Source organism: Zonotrichia leucophrys, chromosome 1 (assembly GCF_028769735.1).
Source record: "Zonotrichia leucophrys gambelii isolate GWCS_2022_RI chromosome 1, RI_Zleu_2.0, whole genome shotgun sequence".
Taxonomy (NCBI): domain Eukaryota; kingdom Metazoa; phylum Chordata; class Aves; order Passeriformes; family Passerellidae; genus Zonotrichia; species Zonotrichia leucophrys.
The window spans coordinates 22,783,084-22,801,468 of record NC_088169.1 but is presented as its reverse complement, the minus strand read 5'-3'; the positions used below and the strand labels follow the sequence as shown (position 1 = coordinate 22,801,468).

Sequence of the window (18,385 nt, the reverse complement as noted above, 5' to 3'; positions counted from 1 at the left end):
AAGTATAAGCCACAGTAATTGAATCCTCCTCACCTATACCTTTCCATTTTTATTGCTCAGAGTAAACACACTCATTATTTATCTATCTGCATTATTTTATATGTATCTGTCAGTATTACTTTCAGACAGGCTCAGGTCTGTGAAGTCCCAAATGCCATTTGCTATTCCTCAGTGACAGCCACAGTGGCCCCACAATGTCTCGCTGTCATTGCCCCCTCCCACACCACTGGCACGGAGCAGTTCTGGGGCAATGCTCCTGCAGGGAGCTCCATGGGGAAAGGCTCATCCATGGGGTGCACATCCCTGGCTCCTGCTCTGAGCTACGCCCGCCTCTGCTGCCCTGAGGCTTCCCACCACAGCCGGCTCAGTATCTAGGATGGATGTCATGTGCTGGCTTCATGTAGGCTGCTGTTTCTAATGTTGAGACTTTTGGATATATATTCTTGGGTAACAGCAAAAAAGCCAAATTGTACTGCTGGTTAGATGATGCTGTTGAGTCAGGGATGGAAAGAAAGACCCCAGTCTTCAGGTGGATCAGAAGGCAAAAGCACTTAATGAGAGTAGCAGGTCCTTTTATAATGTGACTTGCTAAGGTGGCACTTGATTGTCTCAAAGTAGAAACATCTCACATTATTGGTGACTATGAATAGCACACTCTGGAGAACCATATCTACAAACAATGGTTACAAAAAAGAGATAATAATTGTTTGAATTCTTTCATCTTAGATTCCCAGGCTCAGCCTGGGAGAAATTGTCGCTCTTCTTTCTTTGACTGAACTGAATTCTGAGTTAGATACAATTAAAGAGTGGGGAAGGCTGCCACACATCCATGAAGGACACACATTCAATATAGGCTCTTATACATCCACAGTGTCCTGCTTCATCCAGCTCTGACTAGCATTCAATTCTGTGAAAATACCTGTAACATGAGAGTTGAATATTTATACAAAGTTAACATACTGAGCCTTGAAGGAAGCAGGTATCCCTACAATGGTTTGTTTGTTTTTTCCTAGTTTGTTTTCATACTGGATACTCGCTAAAAAAAGAATCTCTTTAAAAATAAATTCTGACAGATAACTGTATAATTGGAATTACTGTTGTGTTCAGTTTGGTGAAAACCAACATAATAATAATAATAAAACACTAGTTGTACCATATCTTTTACCAAAACAGGTAGTAATAAGCAAAGTTCAATGCTTAACAAGAATTTATCTTTAGATCACAGTAAATGTTTCATACAGGAAGTCAAGAAGTATTTTCTTACTGTAATTTCATAATTAAAATTCTTTTCTGTGCAAAAGCATTGATTTTGCTGCTTTAATTAAACTCATAAATGAGAAAATAAAAGTCCTTTCAGCTCCATTCTGTATCTAATCTGTTATTCATGTGATTTTTGTGTTCTTAAAGCACAGACAGAGAGTAAATTTAATCCATGAGATTTCTGCTGCTCTCAGTTATTAGTGGTAATCAATACCACCTTGTGTTACATGCATAATTGACGATTTCCTGGTGCTCTTTTATACTAGATTACATGTGTTATTCTTTACAAATAACACCTCTTTCATCAAGCAACTAATGTTTCCTCTGAGGAAAGCAAGTATTGACTAAGGAGCTCTACATTCTCCACTGCAACAATTGGCAGCCCTACCAGCATGACCATGTTAACCAGTCTAGCCCAGCCAGTGTTTAAGTCAGGACCACCCAAAATTAAACCACCTCTTGCTGCCTTGAATCGTCATGCAGGACATGGAAAGATCTGGAAACATTGTGAAAAGCGAGGAGTCAGAGAGATTGAGTAGAAGAACAAATATATAAATGTCTAAGAATCAAGGTGTTTTGGTTTTTTGGTACCCAAATAATTATTATTTATGCAAGAGCTCTCATATTATTAAATATCTGAGAGGGCCAGTGCAGGGGCACAGAGAAGACACATTTCTCTTCTCATTAGTTTAATCTGTTAATATATACAAATTAAGATATGGTGATTCCACAGAACTAAGTTAAAAGCAAGTTCTATCTTGTATTATGGAAACCGTTTCATTATTTTCTTCTATTTTTTTTCTTTTTATACACAATGGCAATAGAGTTTTGCTCATAGAATTTAGCCTTTGTGGTCCACATAACAGCTGTTGGCAATACAGAAATTACACTGCCATACAGCCTGACTTCTTTTTTGGATGCACTGCTCTTGTTCAATAGAAAAAGAAAGAAAATGCTTTAAAATGCAATAGATTCCAAGTATATAAAACTGGAACATAAATCTGCCAAGTCACATGGCAACTAATATATTAATTATTGCAGTACACTAATTATTAGCAAAGTACATTCTTAATACAAGGACTTTCTACTGAAATTTATCCTGCTGATTCTGAAGTTAAACTTAGACATACTGTTGTCAACAAAAAAGATTATTACCAACATTATATGCTGTGTAGTTTAAAAAGAAAATAATTGAGAGGAGTAGTATATATATATATATATATATATATATATATACACATATAAGAGTTCTTTAAAAAAAGACAAGAATAAAATAGAATTATAGAAAGGCCTTCATAAAAAATGGCTAAAACTGTCATCCAACTTGAATGGTGAGCTGCAGGCTTTGAGTATGTTAGTCTGCTAATTTAAAAGTTTTAAACCTATTTATTGTTCATGAATATGCTGAGCTGACAACTCTAAAGACAAAAATAATCTATTTATCTACAGGATGGGTATTTATGTACAGAAAAAGAACATAAGTTTGATTTTACTAAGTCAGATCAAGGAGTGGAGTTTCTTTCTTATAGTGAAGAAATTCACAGCAGTGAAAAGACACTTGCAGTTTATTTCTCAGCAGTTATTTCCAGTTACTTACATGCCTGTGTTTGAAGAAATAGAGGTAAAAGAAAGAAATAAACAAATAATTACTAAGTTTATTAATGTTAACTAAGATACCTATTTTACAAATGCATGTGTTCTTTAGCAGTCCAGTGGAATCTCAAGGGCACAGGCTGATACTGAAACCTCCAGTAAATGCAGTGCTGTAATTGTTCAACAGGTAAGTAGGCAATCAAAAGGGATAATGAAAAACCTCGATAAGTCTTTTTTTTTTCTTTTTTTAAACACGAACATTCATTCTAGATTTTTAGTAAAGAAAAGGATGAATAGGTGGCTACTGATGTGCAAGAGTAGGCATCCACTTTGTTCAAGAAAATCCAGCAGTATTATTTTCAAATAGTTCAATCAGAAATTCTGGAAAAGAGATGAAATAATTGAGGAAAATAATGTGTGATAGCAAATATGTAAGATAAACATTCTCAAAACTCCAGGAGCTACTAATGCTTCTATAATAAAGTTCATATGAGATATCAGTGAAGGCAAACTACTGTAGTATATCCTGCATAATACCACAACAGGAAAAGAATGAGAATGAAAAATTCATGAGGGAATACGAAAGATGCTTAAAAATTGCAGAACATGAGAAGTTTCTAACCACCTTGGCAATAAATGGCCATTAATAACTGCAAAATTAATACATTTGAATGCAAATGGAAATAGACTCCCTTGAATCTATTTATCACTGTAAGGGTGACAGAGCACTGGAACAGGACTCCCAGAGGCTGTGGTGTCTCCTTCTCTGGAGATACTCAAAACCCACCTGGACACAATCCTGTGCAACCTGCTCTAGGTGAGCCTCCTTTAGCAGCAGCATTAGACTAGAAGATTTTCAGAGGTTCTTTTCCAATCTCAAACATTCCCTGATTCTGTGAACTACTTGGATTTCATGAATCAAAAGAGTTATCATCTTCTCTCAGATGGAATTTCTACTCTAATAATGGATCAGGTTGCAACTTCCTTTAAAAATTTTAATCTCAGATTACTAAAGAATGCACTAGATAAGAAGAAACTTGACAAAGAGCTATTATTTATTTGTATGTATATACAAATATATGTGTGCGTGCATGTGTGTGTAGGCATGTGGGTGTGTTTATACACTCAGGATATCGTAGATATTGACTGTTTCCTTATGTAAAACCCCATTTCAGCTGTTCATGAAACAAATAAATTTGACCTAAGACAAAAACAGATTTTTACTGATTACAGTCTATTTAAACCTTCTGTAAGGTTTAAATGACAAAATTCTTTACAAGGCAATAGTGTCTTATCATACAGCTAGATTCAAAACTAACTACTGTGCACATAAAACCCTAAGAAAATGTCTCAATCTCATCATAGCATAGATTATGACTTTTCTTGATAAAATGAATATACTTATAGCTAAACAAAGGACTTCTTTTGGCCTACATTAAAAGATGAAATAAAAATTGTCAAATATGCCTACTCAGACCTGTGAAAGTAAGTCCAAAAAGGGGAAAATAAAAAGCTGAGGATTCATTCAGAAAATTACCTTATTTGCAGAGAAAAAAAGTAGATAGATATAGTAAAGGGAGCATAGCTAAGAAATAGTGAAGATGCTGTGCGACTTAGGAAAAAAAAGTGGGAAAGGTCATAATGAAATGTCTGTATCCTATCACAACTGTTTTTATCCACTTGTCCAGTAGTATCTGTACTGTTATTTCTGGGAAAATGTAGGCTTTCTTTAGCAGCTTAGATCTACTTTGCTACGGTCCAGTCTCACCAGAGAGGATTAATGATGCTCTCTGTGTACTCTTTGTTCTGGTAGGAATTCAGGCCAGGCTTCCCTGTGATGGTGAAAATTGCTTTTTTTGCTGTCACTGTCACTTCCTCCTTCAGCAACCTTGTCTAGCAAATCAGTCCTGCTCAGTGAGGTCCAAACTAGAGAAATGTATTGCCGTGACCATTTGCTAACTGTTAGCATTTCCCCACATTGCTAGAGCTTTGGATTGCTCCCCAAAGCAGCTTTCTCCATCATTAAGCCTGAGTATTGGGCACACCGCGTGACTTGGCTGCCATCAGATATTCCTTTATTGGATGTTCTGACAGCAGACTGTGCAAGACTCCACTTACTGTCTGCTGGCCTTGAGAAAACAAATACAGTGCTAATATATCTAACAGGGCTTAAAACTCCTCCCATGGGGGCTGCTGTGCTCAGCAGAAGATTTCCTCTAGGTGGAGACTTGTGAAGTCTACCAGCTTCCTTAAAATGCTTTCCTCCACGGTGAAGCACTGACAACCCTTGCAAGAGAATAAAGCAGCATTTTATTTTTCTCTTCTCATTTTTTCAGTCAGTGATTTTATCTAAGAAATGTAACTGTTCAGCAAAAATGTGGAGTTTGTCCTTATCTCTCTTACCTGAGAGCTTATCTATGCTACCCTATTGTGCAGTAGGGAGTACTGAGGTGTAATGCAAATTATCAGTATGCAGGCAATTTTGCAGGAAATGTCAATCAAATATGAATGTAATTTTCAAAGCAATTATCAAGTAAAGAGGTTAGTGCATTTTAACTGTTCAAGAAAAATTCCCAAGGGTGTATATAATTTCTGGGCTACAGGCAAGCCAATATATTTTTGGAAAACAATATGTAAGGCTCTTAAAACTATCTGTTCATAAACTTCAGGAACTATCATAGGCTATATTTGAGCAGCATTAAGCCTGCAGGAGTATGTCATGCTTAGTGTTGCTAAATAAGTACTGTTAATAAATGGAGGTCTAAAATTTCCACGAACATAGCAAATCACAGCTAGTAACTTCCAAATGACTAGAATCATATTATTGATTAAAAATAATCCCAGAAAATATTTTCATTTTTCTATCAATATGTCACATGGGGGTGATACTCCACATGACCAATATGTTGTTCTATGGTCATGAACATACAGGGGTGCTAGCCCTCACTGTTTTATTCTGTTTCACCTGTAGTTCATATTGCCTATGGATATGGCTAAGATAAAATTACCAATTACATATTCATATGTCATCTTGATTACTAAAGCTGACACATGCTTAAATTCTCAGGGTGTGAATCATTACCATTACAACACATTAGATAAACTGGCTGTTCATAGTGTGTGTGCCTTAGATTCACTACTAACTTGGATAAAATCCATTAGGTTAAGCATCCTCCATTAATGTTTTTTCACCTAGGTTAAAAGCCAGGGCATTTATAATAGACTAAGAAAGTGCATAGTGAATTCATGGATCTATCTCTAATACTGCAATACCCAAAATTTCCGTTTGAAATTTTTTCAGTCCTTCTAATTTGTGGAGAAGATGGAGAAATACACTTGCCAGTAGCAAGGGGAGACGTACTCCATGGAACTATTTAAACTGTGGAATCATGGCAAGGTCACAGATAAGGTTACAGTTAACTGATCAGAGGAATAAAGCTAGGGAACACACAACCAAATGCTTTATTAAGGTAATGAGAAGTGGAGAAAGGTGAGATATTTTTAATAACCACCTCCTGGGTTATGTACAAACCCAATGTATTCTAGTTCAACACAAAGTAAGTGTGCTGCATACAAAATACAATGCCTTTGAAGAATTAAATTCTGAAAGCAAAGATAGTTGGCTGCTCCCTCAAGGATGATTTTGCAGCCACAAGAAATTAAAAAAAGTCAATATGGGTCAGGGTCTTAGATGATTAAAAATGACACTAAACAAGTTCTGTACATAAAGAATGCATCTGCTGCTCTCAGTATTCTGGACCCAGTGTAAAATACATATCCCATTAGGTAACTTCTCAGGAGGGGACTTATAGGTCATGCAACATTTTCATTTCAGAATGGTCTATAAGGTTGATGCCAGCTAGATCATAGCCATCTGGCACATTTGTTAGAGCAAACACTTAATACTGTACTCAAAAGTAATTTCTTTATTAGTTGAGAGATGATGAAGAAAATTAAAGGACTCACAGAAACATTCCAAGCCATTTGTTGCATCTGCAAAGAGCATATTTTCTTCCAAAATCCACTTCTGACTTCTTGCTTTCAGTAAACTTTATGAGAAACCTATTAACTCTGCATCATGTATTAGTAACAACATTTTTTCATTCGTCAAAAATTTAGCTGATCTCTTCTGAGTTTAAACAGATTACACTGAGAGCTTATATGCCTTACCCAGGCACAAAGTTTTCTCCACCTTTCAGTATTTCAATGCCTTGAGATCTTCTTCTGGCATAAGTCTTATTTCTTTACTTTCTTATTTCTTATTTCCCCTTCTTTTTAACTCTTGAAAAAATTCTATTTGCTTTCTGATTTCTGACTACTCTGTGAATATTGAGAGTAAAGAATTAAATATAAACTTTGATAGCAAGGCTTCAATCTTCTATCACTACATAACCCAAAGCAATTTCTAGATGCCTTAGCTTTAAATATCTTTACCCAATTACTTAAATTCATCGAGGTACAATGGCTCCCAAATCTATTGCCCTTTAGACCTTTCAGAGTTTTGCTTGGAGGTTACAATACATTGCAATGACATGCAAAGTTCTGCCAGTAAATGGATCACCAAGGGGAGTAAGACAGATCCTAAAAAAAGCTATGCACACACAGAAAAAAAAGAAATACAGTCTTTTAGGTTATAAGTATATGGGAAGTAACTTGAGCCTTTTGTCACCCAGAGGAATTTCCTTTTTGCAGTAGTTTCTAATCCTAATCAGAAAAAACCCTGTGATACTCATTTTCTAAGTGGAATAATACCAAGGCACAAAGGCAAGAGATGATCAGTCTTATGTCTCTCTCCATTAGACCTCAGAATGCCTCAGTGCCAGTGTATATAAGCAATACAGTGGTTTTGGTAATTTATTAAAAAAAAAAAAAACAAACAGCAAGCAATTTTACTTCAAATCTCTTCTCTATTAAACAAAAAAAGCCTTGTAATAAATCCATACAAGAAATTGAGAAATTTCTAGGTAAAGTAATAGGTGTTTGGAGTTCCAATTTAGGCTTACAAAAGAAACACAAAACAGAAAAGTCACCAAAAAAATTAGGTTACTTGTGCTAAAGCAACACTTTTGCTTAGTACAACATGAAGGAAAAAATGCTTAAACTAGGTCCACTTATAATGCAGAAATAAGTGTTTTATAACTGGTTTTAGGAACTAATCATGTCTACATTATTATTTGTGCTGAGACAAAATAGGAAAAAAGATCACAAGAAGAAAAAGTACATGAATATAGACAGTCAAATCCAAAAGCTATATATTAGAATTTGAAAGAATCAAGTTAATTATCCCAACAATAAGACATTTTGATTTAATGTATTAAATATGCAAAACAAGCATGGTAAAGTAACCTGCATTTAGAAGTTTGATACAGTATTATGAAGGAACAAATCCAAAAGGAGCACTCAAAAATGGAAGAGGCTATTAATTTAATCATATTTTTTAAAAATGTGATACATGCATATACTTTCTAAACTTATAATTACTTATAAATTAGTTATAAATTCTTCATTTTCTGAAGAAAAACAGAAAATTAACTTAATCATTACAGGCCACACTTTCAAAGGTGCTAAACCCAGAAAATTATTGCTTGAAGTAAGGCAGGATAAGTGTTACATGATGGAAATCTTTCACAGCCTTCTTAGATGCTCAGGCACTTTTATACAAAAGTGTACATTGCACTTAAACAACAGACACTTAAAAAACCCTCAAAAGTCAGTATCTGAACATCATCCTTCCCCTTTATTCTCGCAATATCCAAAACACTTTCTGGGCATATTTATACATGGGGTGTGGGGTGAACAGTTCATGATGACAACTAAAAATTCAAGGAAGAAATGTTAAGCTAAAAGTGAAAAATGAAAACAACAGCCAACAACAGTGAGGAAATTAAAGCAAACCCCAACTTACTACAGCAGGGTGTATTAGGATCTCCATGTACTATCCTATAGGCCAAATGCAGCTTGGCAAGCCCAGCTGAGCAGCCCACTGAAGGAGTCAGGTACAGAAGAACTAATACATGAAGGAGAATCAGGCTTTCTCTCTTTGCTTGATCTTTTATATCCACTGGATATCTCATATATACATAGCTACCCTTCCTAAAATTATCTAAGAATCATAGCTGCTGTTTTCTCACCTACTGCTGCTTCTTGTGTGTGGCTTTATGATTTAAAAATAGATAGGGAAGAATATCCAAATAACACCATTTTTGGAAATAGAAACTGAGTTTGCACTTACTTTATAGAACTACTTTGCACAGTGAGCAAAGGGATTCATTTATAAAATGACAGTGGCCAAAGCAGGTAAAAAGAAGTGGTTACAAGGATTAGTGAAATTGGATAAAGAAGAAATAAATCGTGAACACCTCTCAGCAGTTTATTTTGAAAATGGACACAGTTAAGAAGAAAAATTTACCTATTTAATCCATCTACTACAGTTTACTTCTGGGAATAACACTAAAGTCAATACGGATAACTCTGTGAGAATTAAAATAAGAATATACTGTACAATATAACTTTTAGAAACTTATCCCACTCTTTAAGTTCCCATTAGTGCATTTATTTGTATTCAGGTATTTCTTCAATTTGCTTTCACAGAAGCATTCCTACCGAGATATTGTTGTATGGAGCTGCTTCTTTTGTGCAATGTCTGTGTCACTTTCTTTGACTTAGCTCTACTTTCAGGCAATTGCTAGTGACAAGGCATAGCAATTAACCCATAGGGATGGCTTTATGCATCATCACAGTAAAAATCTGATTTGATCCAACTCCCAAGGACCCACCCTAGACATCAGTTGCAACTCAGCCTATTTGAACCTAATCCCTGAAGGCAGAACAAGATTTAGGGTTTGGTAGAGGAGAAAAGCACCTGAAATCCTTAACACCATAAAAAAAAAAATAGTCTGTTTGAATCAGATAGATTATGAATCTGAAAGCAAAGTATTTTGGAGGGGAAGCCCTCCAGCATTTGTGTAATTTGGCACCTTGTATGACATAGCTCAGCTTAGTTATATTGCTGATTCCAACAAAGTGATAGCAAAAACTTGAAAGATGCTTTAAGTTAGAATGAAACTTCAACATTCTTAACATTTTTGTCTCAGTGAAAGAGAAGAAGGCAAAACACATTTGGCACTTCACATGATTGAGCTGTATAACTATAAAACAGAAGATAGTAAGAAAATGACATTCATTTAAAAAATCTTCTTTCTTTATATTTTGGATTTGAAATGGAAGGACTAAATCAGTACTTTTTTAAGCAGGAATGTTTGTACTAACTCATCACAACCAAACACATCAAATTCTCTACTTTGGAATCTGCTCTGCCATTGAATGCCTTGCAAGTATTTTTCAACTTAAAAACTGGTGCATTTCCAGTATACTTATTACCCAAATATTTATTATTTTACAATTTAAAAAAAAATTAGTTTTGCAAAATTTGTCAGTGTGAGTGCATGTTTTGCTCGGAAAAGTCCTATCCCTTGTATAAATTCAACAGTCCACAACACCAGAATCAACTCTGTCAACTTTATTAACTTTCAGCTTGGGAAAGGTGGAATCAGATCCCTACCTGCCTGTTTAAACAGTAAAAACCAGCACCTGTTTGTATGCTTTACTACTGCAATCACCAGCATGATTTGTGTCTCTCTGTGATTCCCAGGGACAGAAAAAAATTAGTTTGCTGGAAACTTGTGCTCCCTCTGGTGTCTGAATGAAGCATGAAGAGCCAGCAAAAGCACTACCATAGGGGCAGTATTACAAATGCAGAATGATTTTTTAAATTTCCTGGCCACCCTAAAAATACTACATAAAAGATAATTTGATACCAATTTATTTGAAAGAGGATGAAGTGTATATATTTGGATTGGGTTTTTATTTGCCCTACTGCATATTTAATAAAACAGACAATGTATCCATGATTTCCAGCTATGATGGCTTGTAAACATTACCAGTGACTAATTGAATAGTCATTTGAATCTGCACAAAGCAATTTCCCCTCATTAGATTAAACATGTCACACCCTGTCAATGAAAAAATCTATTTAACATCAACCCAGCAATTATAAGCATTTTGGAATGAGGCACCAGAAATCTATTCATAATTAAAATTCCCTATATATATAGTGTAGGAACTTGGCTTAGCATTGCAACTAAATTTATTCTTCACTAAAAGTTTGCCTACAGCAAGAACTGTAAAAGAAAAAATTCCCTTCTATTATAATGGATTTTAACACATCAGTACCAGATAGCTATAAGCATTAGCTCATTTTCACGCTTTCATAATAATTATTTCTTATTGTTTGTCTCTTTGGTACCAAGAGCAAGGTCCGGACTAAAAAAGCCTTAAACCCCAAGAACATAAATTCATCCATATTTGTTCAGATGATAATATCACGAACACAAATAAAATTTGCTATCATTAACTTTCTTTTTTTCCTTTTTTTCCTTTGTTCTATTTGGATTACAACTAATACATTCAGCTAATACTATCCTAAAATGTAAGCATACGTAATTGATTACATGCCATTCTGAGAATTTTATCTGGACTGTTAAGCAAGAAGCACTGAAAAAAGGCCAGAAATATTCTTTCCCTCTAAAAACAATGGCAAACCAAAGTACTGTGCAAAAAGCTATATTCAGGAGAAATCTTGTCTTTGTTTCATTTATCGACAATTTTTTCAGGAATCTTGAGGAGAAAAAAAATGAGTATTTGCTTTATTTCAAACTTGTGTTAATTTATTTTGCAGATACCTAAACATTTGCAGAAGAGAATTGTAAATTTTCCCAGCTGACAAACTGCCTATGATTATCACATTGATGTGGGTACAATTCCTTGAAATATTTTCACAGATGTGAATGATTTATGAGCCCTGTGATTTAGCTGAGCTATTCAGCATGTGTCAGCTCTGTTTGAACCTGCAATTAATGTGAAAATTAAAGGAAACTGAACCAAATTTGAATAAAAAGATACAAATATCTTTCAAAACTTTCAGACCAATGCAAAAAATACCTGAAGGAAGAGCAGTGAGGCCACAAAGCCTTTACAGGAAATCAAAGCTGATACAAATGATGTGGCCAAGACGCTGATCAGATCTGACTGCACATATTCTGCATTATTCACCACCCAGAACCTTGCCAAGGGCCCACTGCACTGCCCTAGGACAGGGGCACTGCCTCAGTGTTAGCAGGTATCACATTGATTTGTGTTTTGACAGCAAGCAAGGAGGCACACAGAGAACAGCAGCAGCTTGCAAAGACACATTTTTCAGGAGTGAAGAGTAAAGCTGCATTTAAAAACAAAACAAAACCCCCAAACAAAACAGAGAAGAAACCCCAAGCAAACGCACAGGAAAAAAATCCAAACCAAAACAAAAAGCGCCCCAAATAGACAAGTGGGAGTCAGTGGACAAAATGAAGTTAATTCTGATATGCTTCATGACTAAAGACTTTTTCTTCTGTGTCACTGAGCCAAATGGCACAGCCTCTACAATTCCAAAGGCACTGTTCTTTAACTAAAAGGATAACATTAATTTGCCTTTCCACAAGAAACGTTGATTCATCATGTTTTAAAGAACATTCACCCCCCCCCTCCTCATTCTAGCAGGTTTTTCAAGATGAGGTAATGATGAGACTCTAGGAAATGGTGCCAAAAATCCTGTTGGGATTAACTAAAGTCATATTGAATGCTGAGTCTTCTTGCTAGGCTTCAGTGCATATCAGTTCCTGAGAAGGCCATTTGGGTGCAATCCTGTAAAGTGCCTGTGGAATGGGCAGCTCCAGGGGGAAAGGACAGCATTTTGAAATTAGCAACTAAATCTGAATTTATCTCTAAGGATTTAAGAACTTTATTTCATCTAGATTAGAGTCCTCTTCCTTGGTGTCAGAAGGTATTTGCGACTGTCAAAAGCAAGAATGTGAAATGAGGGACTGGATTACCCACAGCTTTATCCTGGTAGGCAGAGAACAGCCAGACATATGCCTCCTCCTTTCTCACAGATGCCACAATATTTCTGGATTAGGAGGAGGGGATATATTGGACCCTAACAGTGAAAGAATTGGCTTGAGGCAGTCTGACACAACAGGGAGTTTATCTTTCACAATGGAGAGCAATTTTCTCTCTGATCCTAAAAAGTATATATTTATGTTCAACTGGTATTATATACAATAATTACAACATTGCCATTTTGTATTGTAATTATTATCTATTATCAATCTTTCTCACCCTGGAAAGAAATACAATAATTTTACAAAAGGATATGTCTTATTTTATGTAAATTTTATACGTGTTTTTATAAGCTGGCATGGATTTACATAATGAAATTGTAATAATTAATTTTAGTTTTCCAGAGTAGAAAAAAAATTGACTGAATGAGTGGGAGTTAAAAATAAACCAGTCACCAACAAAACCTACGACAATACTGAAACTGAAAACAAAGTTTTATTTCCTTCTGTTTTTTTTTTTTTCAGAAGAACATTATTTGCAATATGAAACTGTTTAAATATTATTTTCTATACAAGTCCTAAGTATGATTTAAAACAAATTTAAAATATTTTTAGAAGTAAATAAATTTATTTAATTTGCTTTTAAAAATATGTCAGAAAACATAAGTAAAACTATATGTTCCTATGCCAATTACAGAAATTATAATTGACTTTAAAAAATATGTAGTAAAGATTTTGAGAAACAATAGAAACTGTAAACATATATACAAGAGATATTGGATTCTTAATTCCTTAAAGCTACGTACATAAATTCTTGCTTTGATTTCTTAAGTAGTTACTTATATTTACAAAAGTAGTGAAGAGATAATAGGACAATTAAAATTTTAAGATTACCTGAAAAGTGTCTGATATACATACACTGAAACCTAAAACTACATAAAGTTTAGGAAAATCTATTGTCTAGAAAACTGAGTTTATTTGGAAATTACAAGTTACTATTATTAGCATCACCTTCTAATAATTCAACAAAAATTATGTTGAACATATTGCAACTATTTTGCTCACTGTGACACTATTTTTATGTATGACCCTATTTTTACATTTGATCCCTTATTTCTCATGGTAACAAAGAGGCCATTGATTAGCTTACTTTTTATTCTATGCCATCAAAATGAAGAGCCTAATCTTTACACTGTCTTTTACTTTGCCTCAAAGAAAAAAGGAAAAAAAACCCAATTTTTATCAATTACATTTTATTAGGATAATTTGGATAAAAACGCTTTTTCCACATTAAAGACATTGTACTCGACAGCAATTGCAAGAAGAAAACTGTAAGCACTCAATTATATATTAAGCAGCAATTATTCATTTCATAATATGCAAAAGGGACAGTCTGAGGCTCATCTTCTCAATCAGCTTTGCTCAAATTTTTCATTTTGTTATTTCTCAGTCAAATAGACACAGAGTCAAGAGCTGCAGGTATATTTAGTCAATCTCTACCAGAGAAGGAGCATAGCTGATCTCTTTGCTTTTGTACAAGACTTTTTTCTTACTGGAATTCCACAGTTAAATCCTGGGCAAACCCCAGTTCCAATAATCTAAAGAAAAATTATCACCTATCCATTCAGCCTTAATAAGTGTCATGGCCTCCCACCTTTTGTTGCCACTTCAGCTGTATTTATTCTGAAGTAAATGAAACAAGAGCTCACAAGCAAGAAATAAGAAGATGCTAAATTCTTCATTAGTTAATCTGCAACAGATACATAGTGGATAAAAAGCCCCACCCCTGTGTAAAATGTTCACTCTATCCATATGCCAAAACAAGTAAAAAGTATATATGTTTCCTATTGATCAAGCAAAGACAACAAAAAGTAACCTTTATTATTTTCTTTTTTGATCTGAACATAGCAGGTTTTAGACAGAAATAAAATTATTTGTTCTTGTTGGGTTTTGTTCTTTTTTGCTTTACTGTATTGAGTTGTTTTTAAATTCTGCTTTGTTATTAATAAAATTTTGAAGTTTATAATGAAAGAAATACAAATTAAGGATCTTTTCTGTTTGTTTTTTTTTTTTTTTTGTTACACTTTTTTACCCCGGTTATGATAGGAGTTAGCAATCTCCTTCAGAATCCACAGATTCAAATGATAAAGGCCAGGGATTAAGCACAGCCGATTAACAGTCTGTGTCCTCTTCAATCTAGCATTTCCACTGTAGATAAACCCATATTCAGACTGAAGATATAATAAACACACTGTCCTCAATATCATCTCCCTAGATGACCTCCTCAAAACTGACATTCAAGTATTCTTGTGGAAAATTACAGTTCATAGTAACTGCAAAAGCAGCCTAGACAATAAACACCCACAAAAATAATACTGCAGATCAAGCCAAATGTTTAGAAAGCAAAATGATAAAATGATAGTTTCACTATAAATATTTTATTTGCTTCAGTTCTGAGTAATTTATTATTACTATAGGTTTGACATATAAAATAAAATAATCTTAGATTTTATTTTTATTGCTTGCATGTGTGTCTTTAAAATAACTGCAATATTATTTATACTTATGAACAAAAAATAAAATATCTGAATGGATCACAGTAGTTGCAACTTTTTTTCCCTTCCAAAGGCAAAAGAAAACAGTGAAAATGTCCAGCTACCTTAGGTACCATGAAATAGAAGTATTACTGTAAGGAAAGGGACACCAAAAAACACTTGTCTAGTGATAAACAGTAAAAGAATAAAAATCTACAAGACAGAATTGCAGAATTATTCTTCTAAGTATGTATATTGACTTGTATGATAAATAATATTTTCACCTAAAATGAAAAAAAAGCCCATAAAAAGGATGATAGTTTTTGCTTTGTAAGGACATGTTAACATAGGGAATTCTGTTGGGATTCTCGTGCTATCTGACATTTGAAATCCAGCATCTTCTGAGTCTAAAGAAAGGCTAGGATTAATACAGACACAGCAGAATATGTAAGACATTATTTTAGTTTCTTAACCTAGAAGCTCAAACTATTTTAAGGAACTATAGATTTATATGTTATTTAATTTCCTGGTACTTCTTCAGACAATAGCAGTAACATTTCAAAATCTTTTAATACAGCTAACTAAACTTATCTGTCTAGTTAAAGTGACTGTATTCTGCTCTTATTCCCATTAGTTTATCATGGAAGGATTCTAGTGAAGCAATTCTGAAATCAGATGGAAGGATATATTTATTAGTCATTTATTTGTGCATTTATTAGTCAACACTTTATTGAAAGTACATGGTCAAAATTTGGTTCTCTTTCACAAAACCACAAAAATAATAAGAAACAGGTAATGCTATATACTGAAAAAGAACTGCAATAAAACAAAACAATGAAAAAAATCTCCAAACCTGAGCTTTTGTTTAGTTATTCACCAGAATTGCTTTGAAGTAAGCACTGCAAATGACTGCAGTTAATTCATTAGCTGTTGCTCTATTCTTTTCTCCAAAGTTAAAAAAAAAGGAGAAAAAAAATTATTCAGAGTAAGTTTCATAATCAGAGTATTTATTAGGTTTGGATGATTCCAGCCACCTTTTCTTCTAGAAAACAGTTTCAAAGCTCTTTTAAATCAATCTATACTGAAGAAAGAATTGAAAATGTGAATTTAATTCAAAGTCACTCACTTTGAAATCTTGCTTCAAAAACTAATTTCATGGTCTGTTTCCATAACAACATAGATTATTTTTGCCAACTAGGACTCATATAATGAAGCATAACATCTTTAATCAGATTGTATGCGCTACTATTTAAGACTGTTTAGAGTGATTTGGAGACACACTAACTCAGAGCATCTGATTTGTAGGTCAGTTCCCGTGAAGAATCTTTATGGTCAGAAGATCACATATATTCCTCACTAAAAAGCCTCTGAGATTTATTAATTAGTGATAAGATAAACAGCATACAATTAAAACATTGTGTACTTAATTAATTCATTTTTAATGTTCTTGTTTCCCAATGGAATATTTTAAAAATGTTATTTATATTGTAGAGGAGCAAACTTACCTTCAGCTCATCACTAACACAAACCTTGTCATCTCATTATTCAGCTACATTTTTATGCATATGTTTGTATTTTCAACTGGAGATATAAAAGCAACTTTGTACCATTTACATGCTATTTAAAGAAAATATAAAACCAGAAAGAGCAAACCAGGCTTTTTGCAAAAGTGAGTGGACAAAAAGGTCTACAGAATGTGAAATTAAGGTTCTCAGTCCTTTCTACTTTAAATCTAACAGCAAATGTCATTATGTATTATAGCAAGATGACTGTTCTAGGTTGCTCATCCAGCTCATAATATTTTACTACTTTTCATTTGATATTAAATATTCTTTTCCTAGATGTTCACATATATTTTCCCATGTCTAATCTCCTTTATCCTCTAATTAATAAATGAAACACCCCATTATTAGATTGAAAGAATGTATTATTTATTAAAACTGGATTCTAAAATAAGACCGAGCAAGTAGAACTGATGTTCCTTCAGTGAGAACAAATAAAATACTAACCCAGAATACTTTCTCAGGGCAAGCTTACCCCAGTGACTAATTAAAAGATGAAGGCTAAAATCCAGAACATAAACAAATTTGGGGAAAAAAATATCTATTTCATGATCCAAGGAGTAAGAAGGAGTCCAATGAGACTGGAAGAGGGAAAGAATTGAGTTGTAAAGACCTGCTCCTTTGTCTACACACAGGGGCACACACACACACCCATGCACACACACTCTTGCACACAGAGCCTCATAAACACAGATTTCCTTTCACAGCACTTTTCCTCTAAGCACCTTGGTAGTATTTACGTTTGCAAAGCTCCCAGTATTCCCAAACCTTACTCTTTTATTTTTTAGCTTTCAAGTTTTTGCTTCAGCTGATGAGAACAGGAAAAGAAGGTGGTATGTTTATTGCTGGCAGACAGCTTGGAAATTCTGAGTAAAGAAGCCAATCAAGGCAGAAGGATTATAACAATCAAAGTGGAAAATTTGCATATTTAGAGTATGGTTACTGAGAAATAACAATGCCTTGGTTGTGTAAATCAAGCCCTCAGAAAAAGTGAAGGGGATTTGCATATCTGGGAGAAATCTTTCATGTTTTACATCCGTAACTGCATTCTAATTAGCAGAAAGCACTAGCTTTTAGTGGAATATTAAATATAAGCGCTAGTACTATTTTTATTTCCTTATGAAATAATAGACTTAGCTTGTTCGGGGCCTGATGAAAACAGGTTTTCTTGCCTGTAGGAAGTAATACTATTCAAAACAACCAAAGATATATTCATCATGCCATACAGCTACGATTTTTAAGATTGAGATCATGTAAATGTTCAAAGAGGTCTGTATTATCAATTGTGTTCATCCTTTTTGTCTATAGAAAGTGGCTTAAAGTAGCTCTCTTGAGAAAGTATTGCACAAAACAGATGAAAGATTAAAGCCATCTCTTCAAATCTGCATAATAAATCACCTTGACTTCATTTTAAATTTAGCAAATGAAGAAAAATAAGCTGGACTGAAAAGTTTCACAGACAAAAATCCTAAAAAAGCTCCTGCTGATGGAATTCCTGTAATTT

At 34.1% G+C, this 18,385-nt stretch overlaps 1 protein-coding gene across 2 annotated transcripts in view; it reads right to left on the bottom strand.

The window, feature by feature from the left end:
• The window catches only part of NLGN4X (neuroligin 4 X-linked), a 159,550-nt gene that overhangs the window by 87,702 nt on the left and 53,463 nt on the right, over positions 1–18,385 (bottom strand). The gene's annotated exons all lie outside the window — the stretch shown is intronic.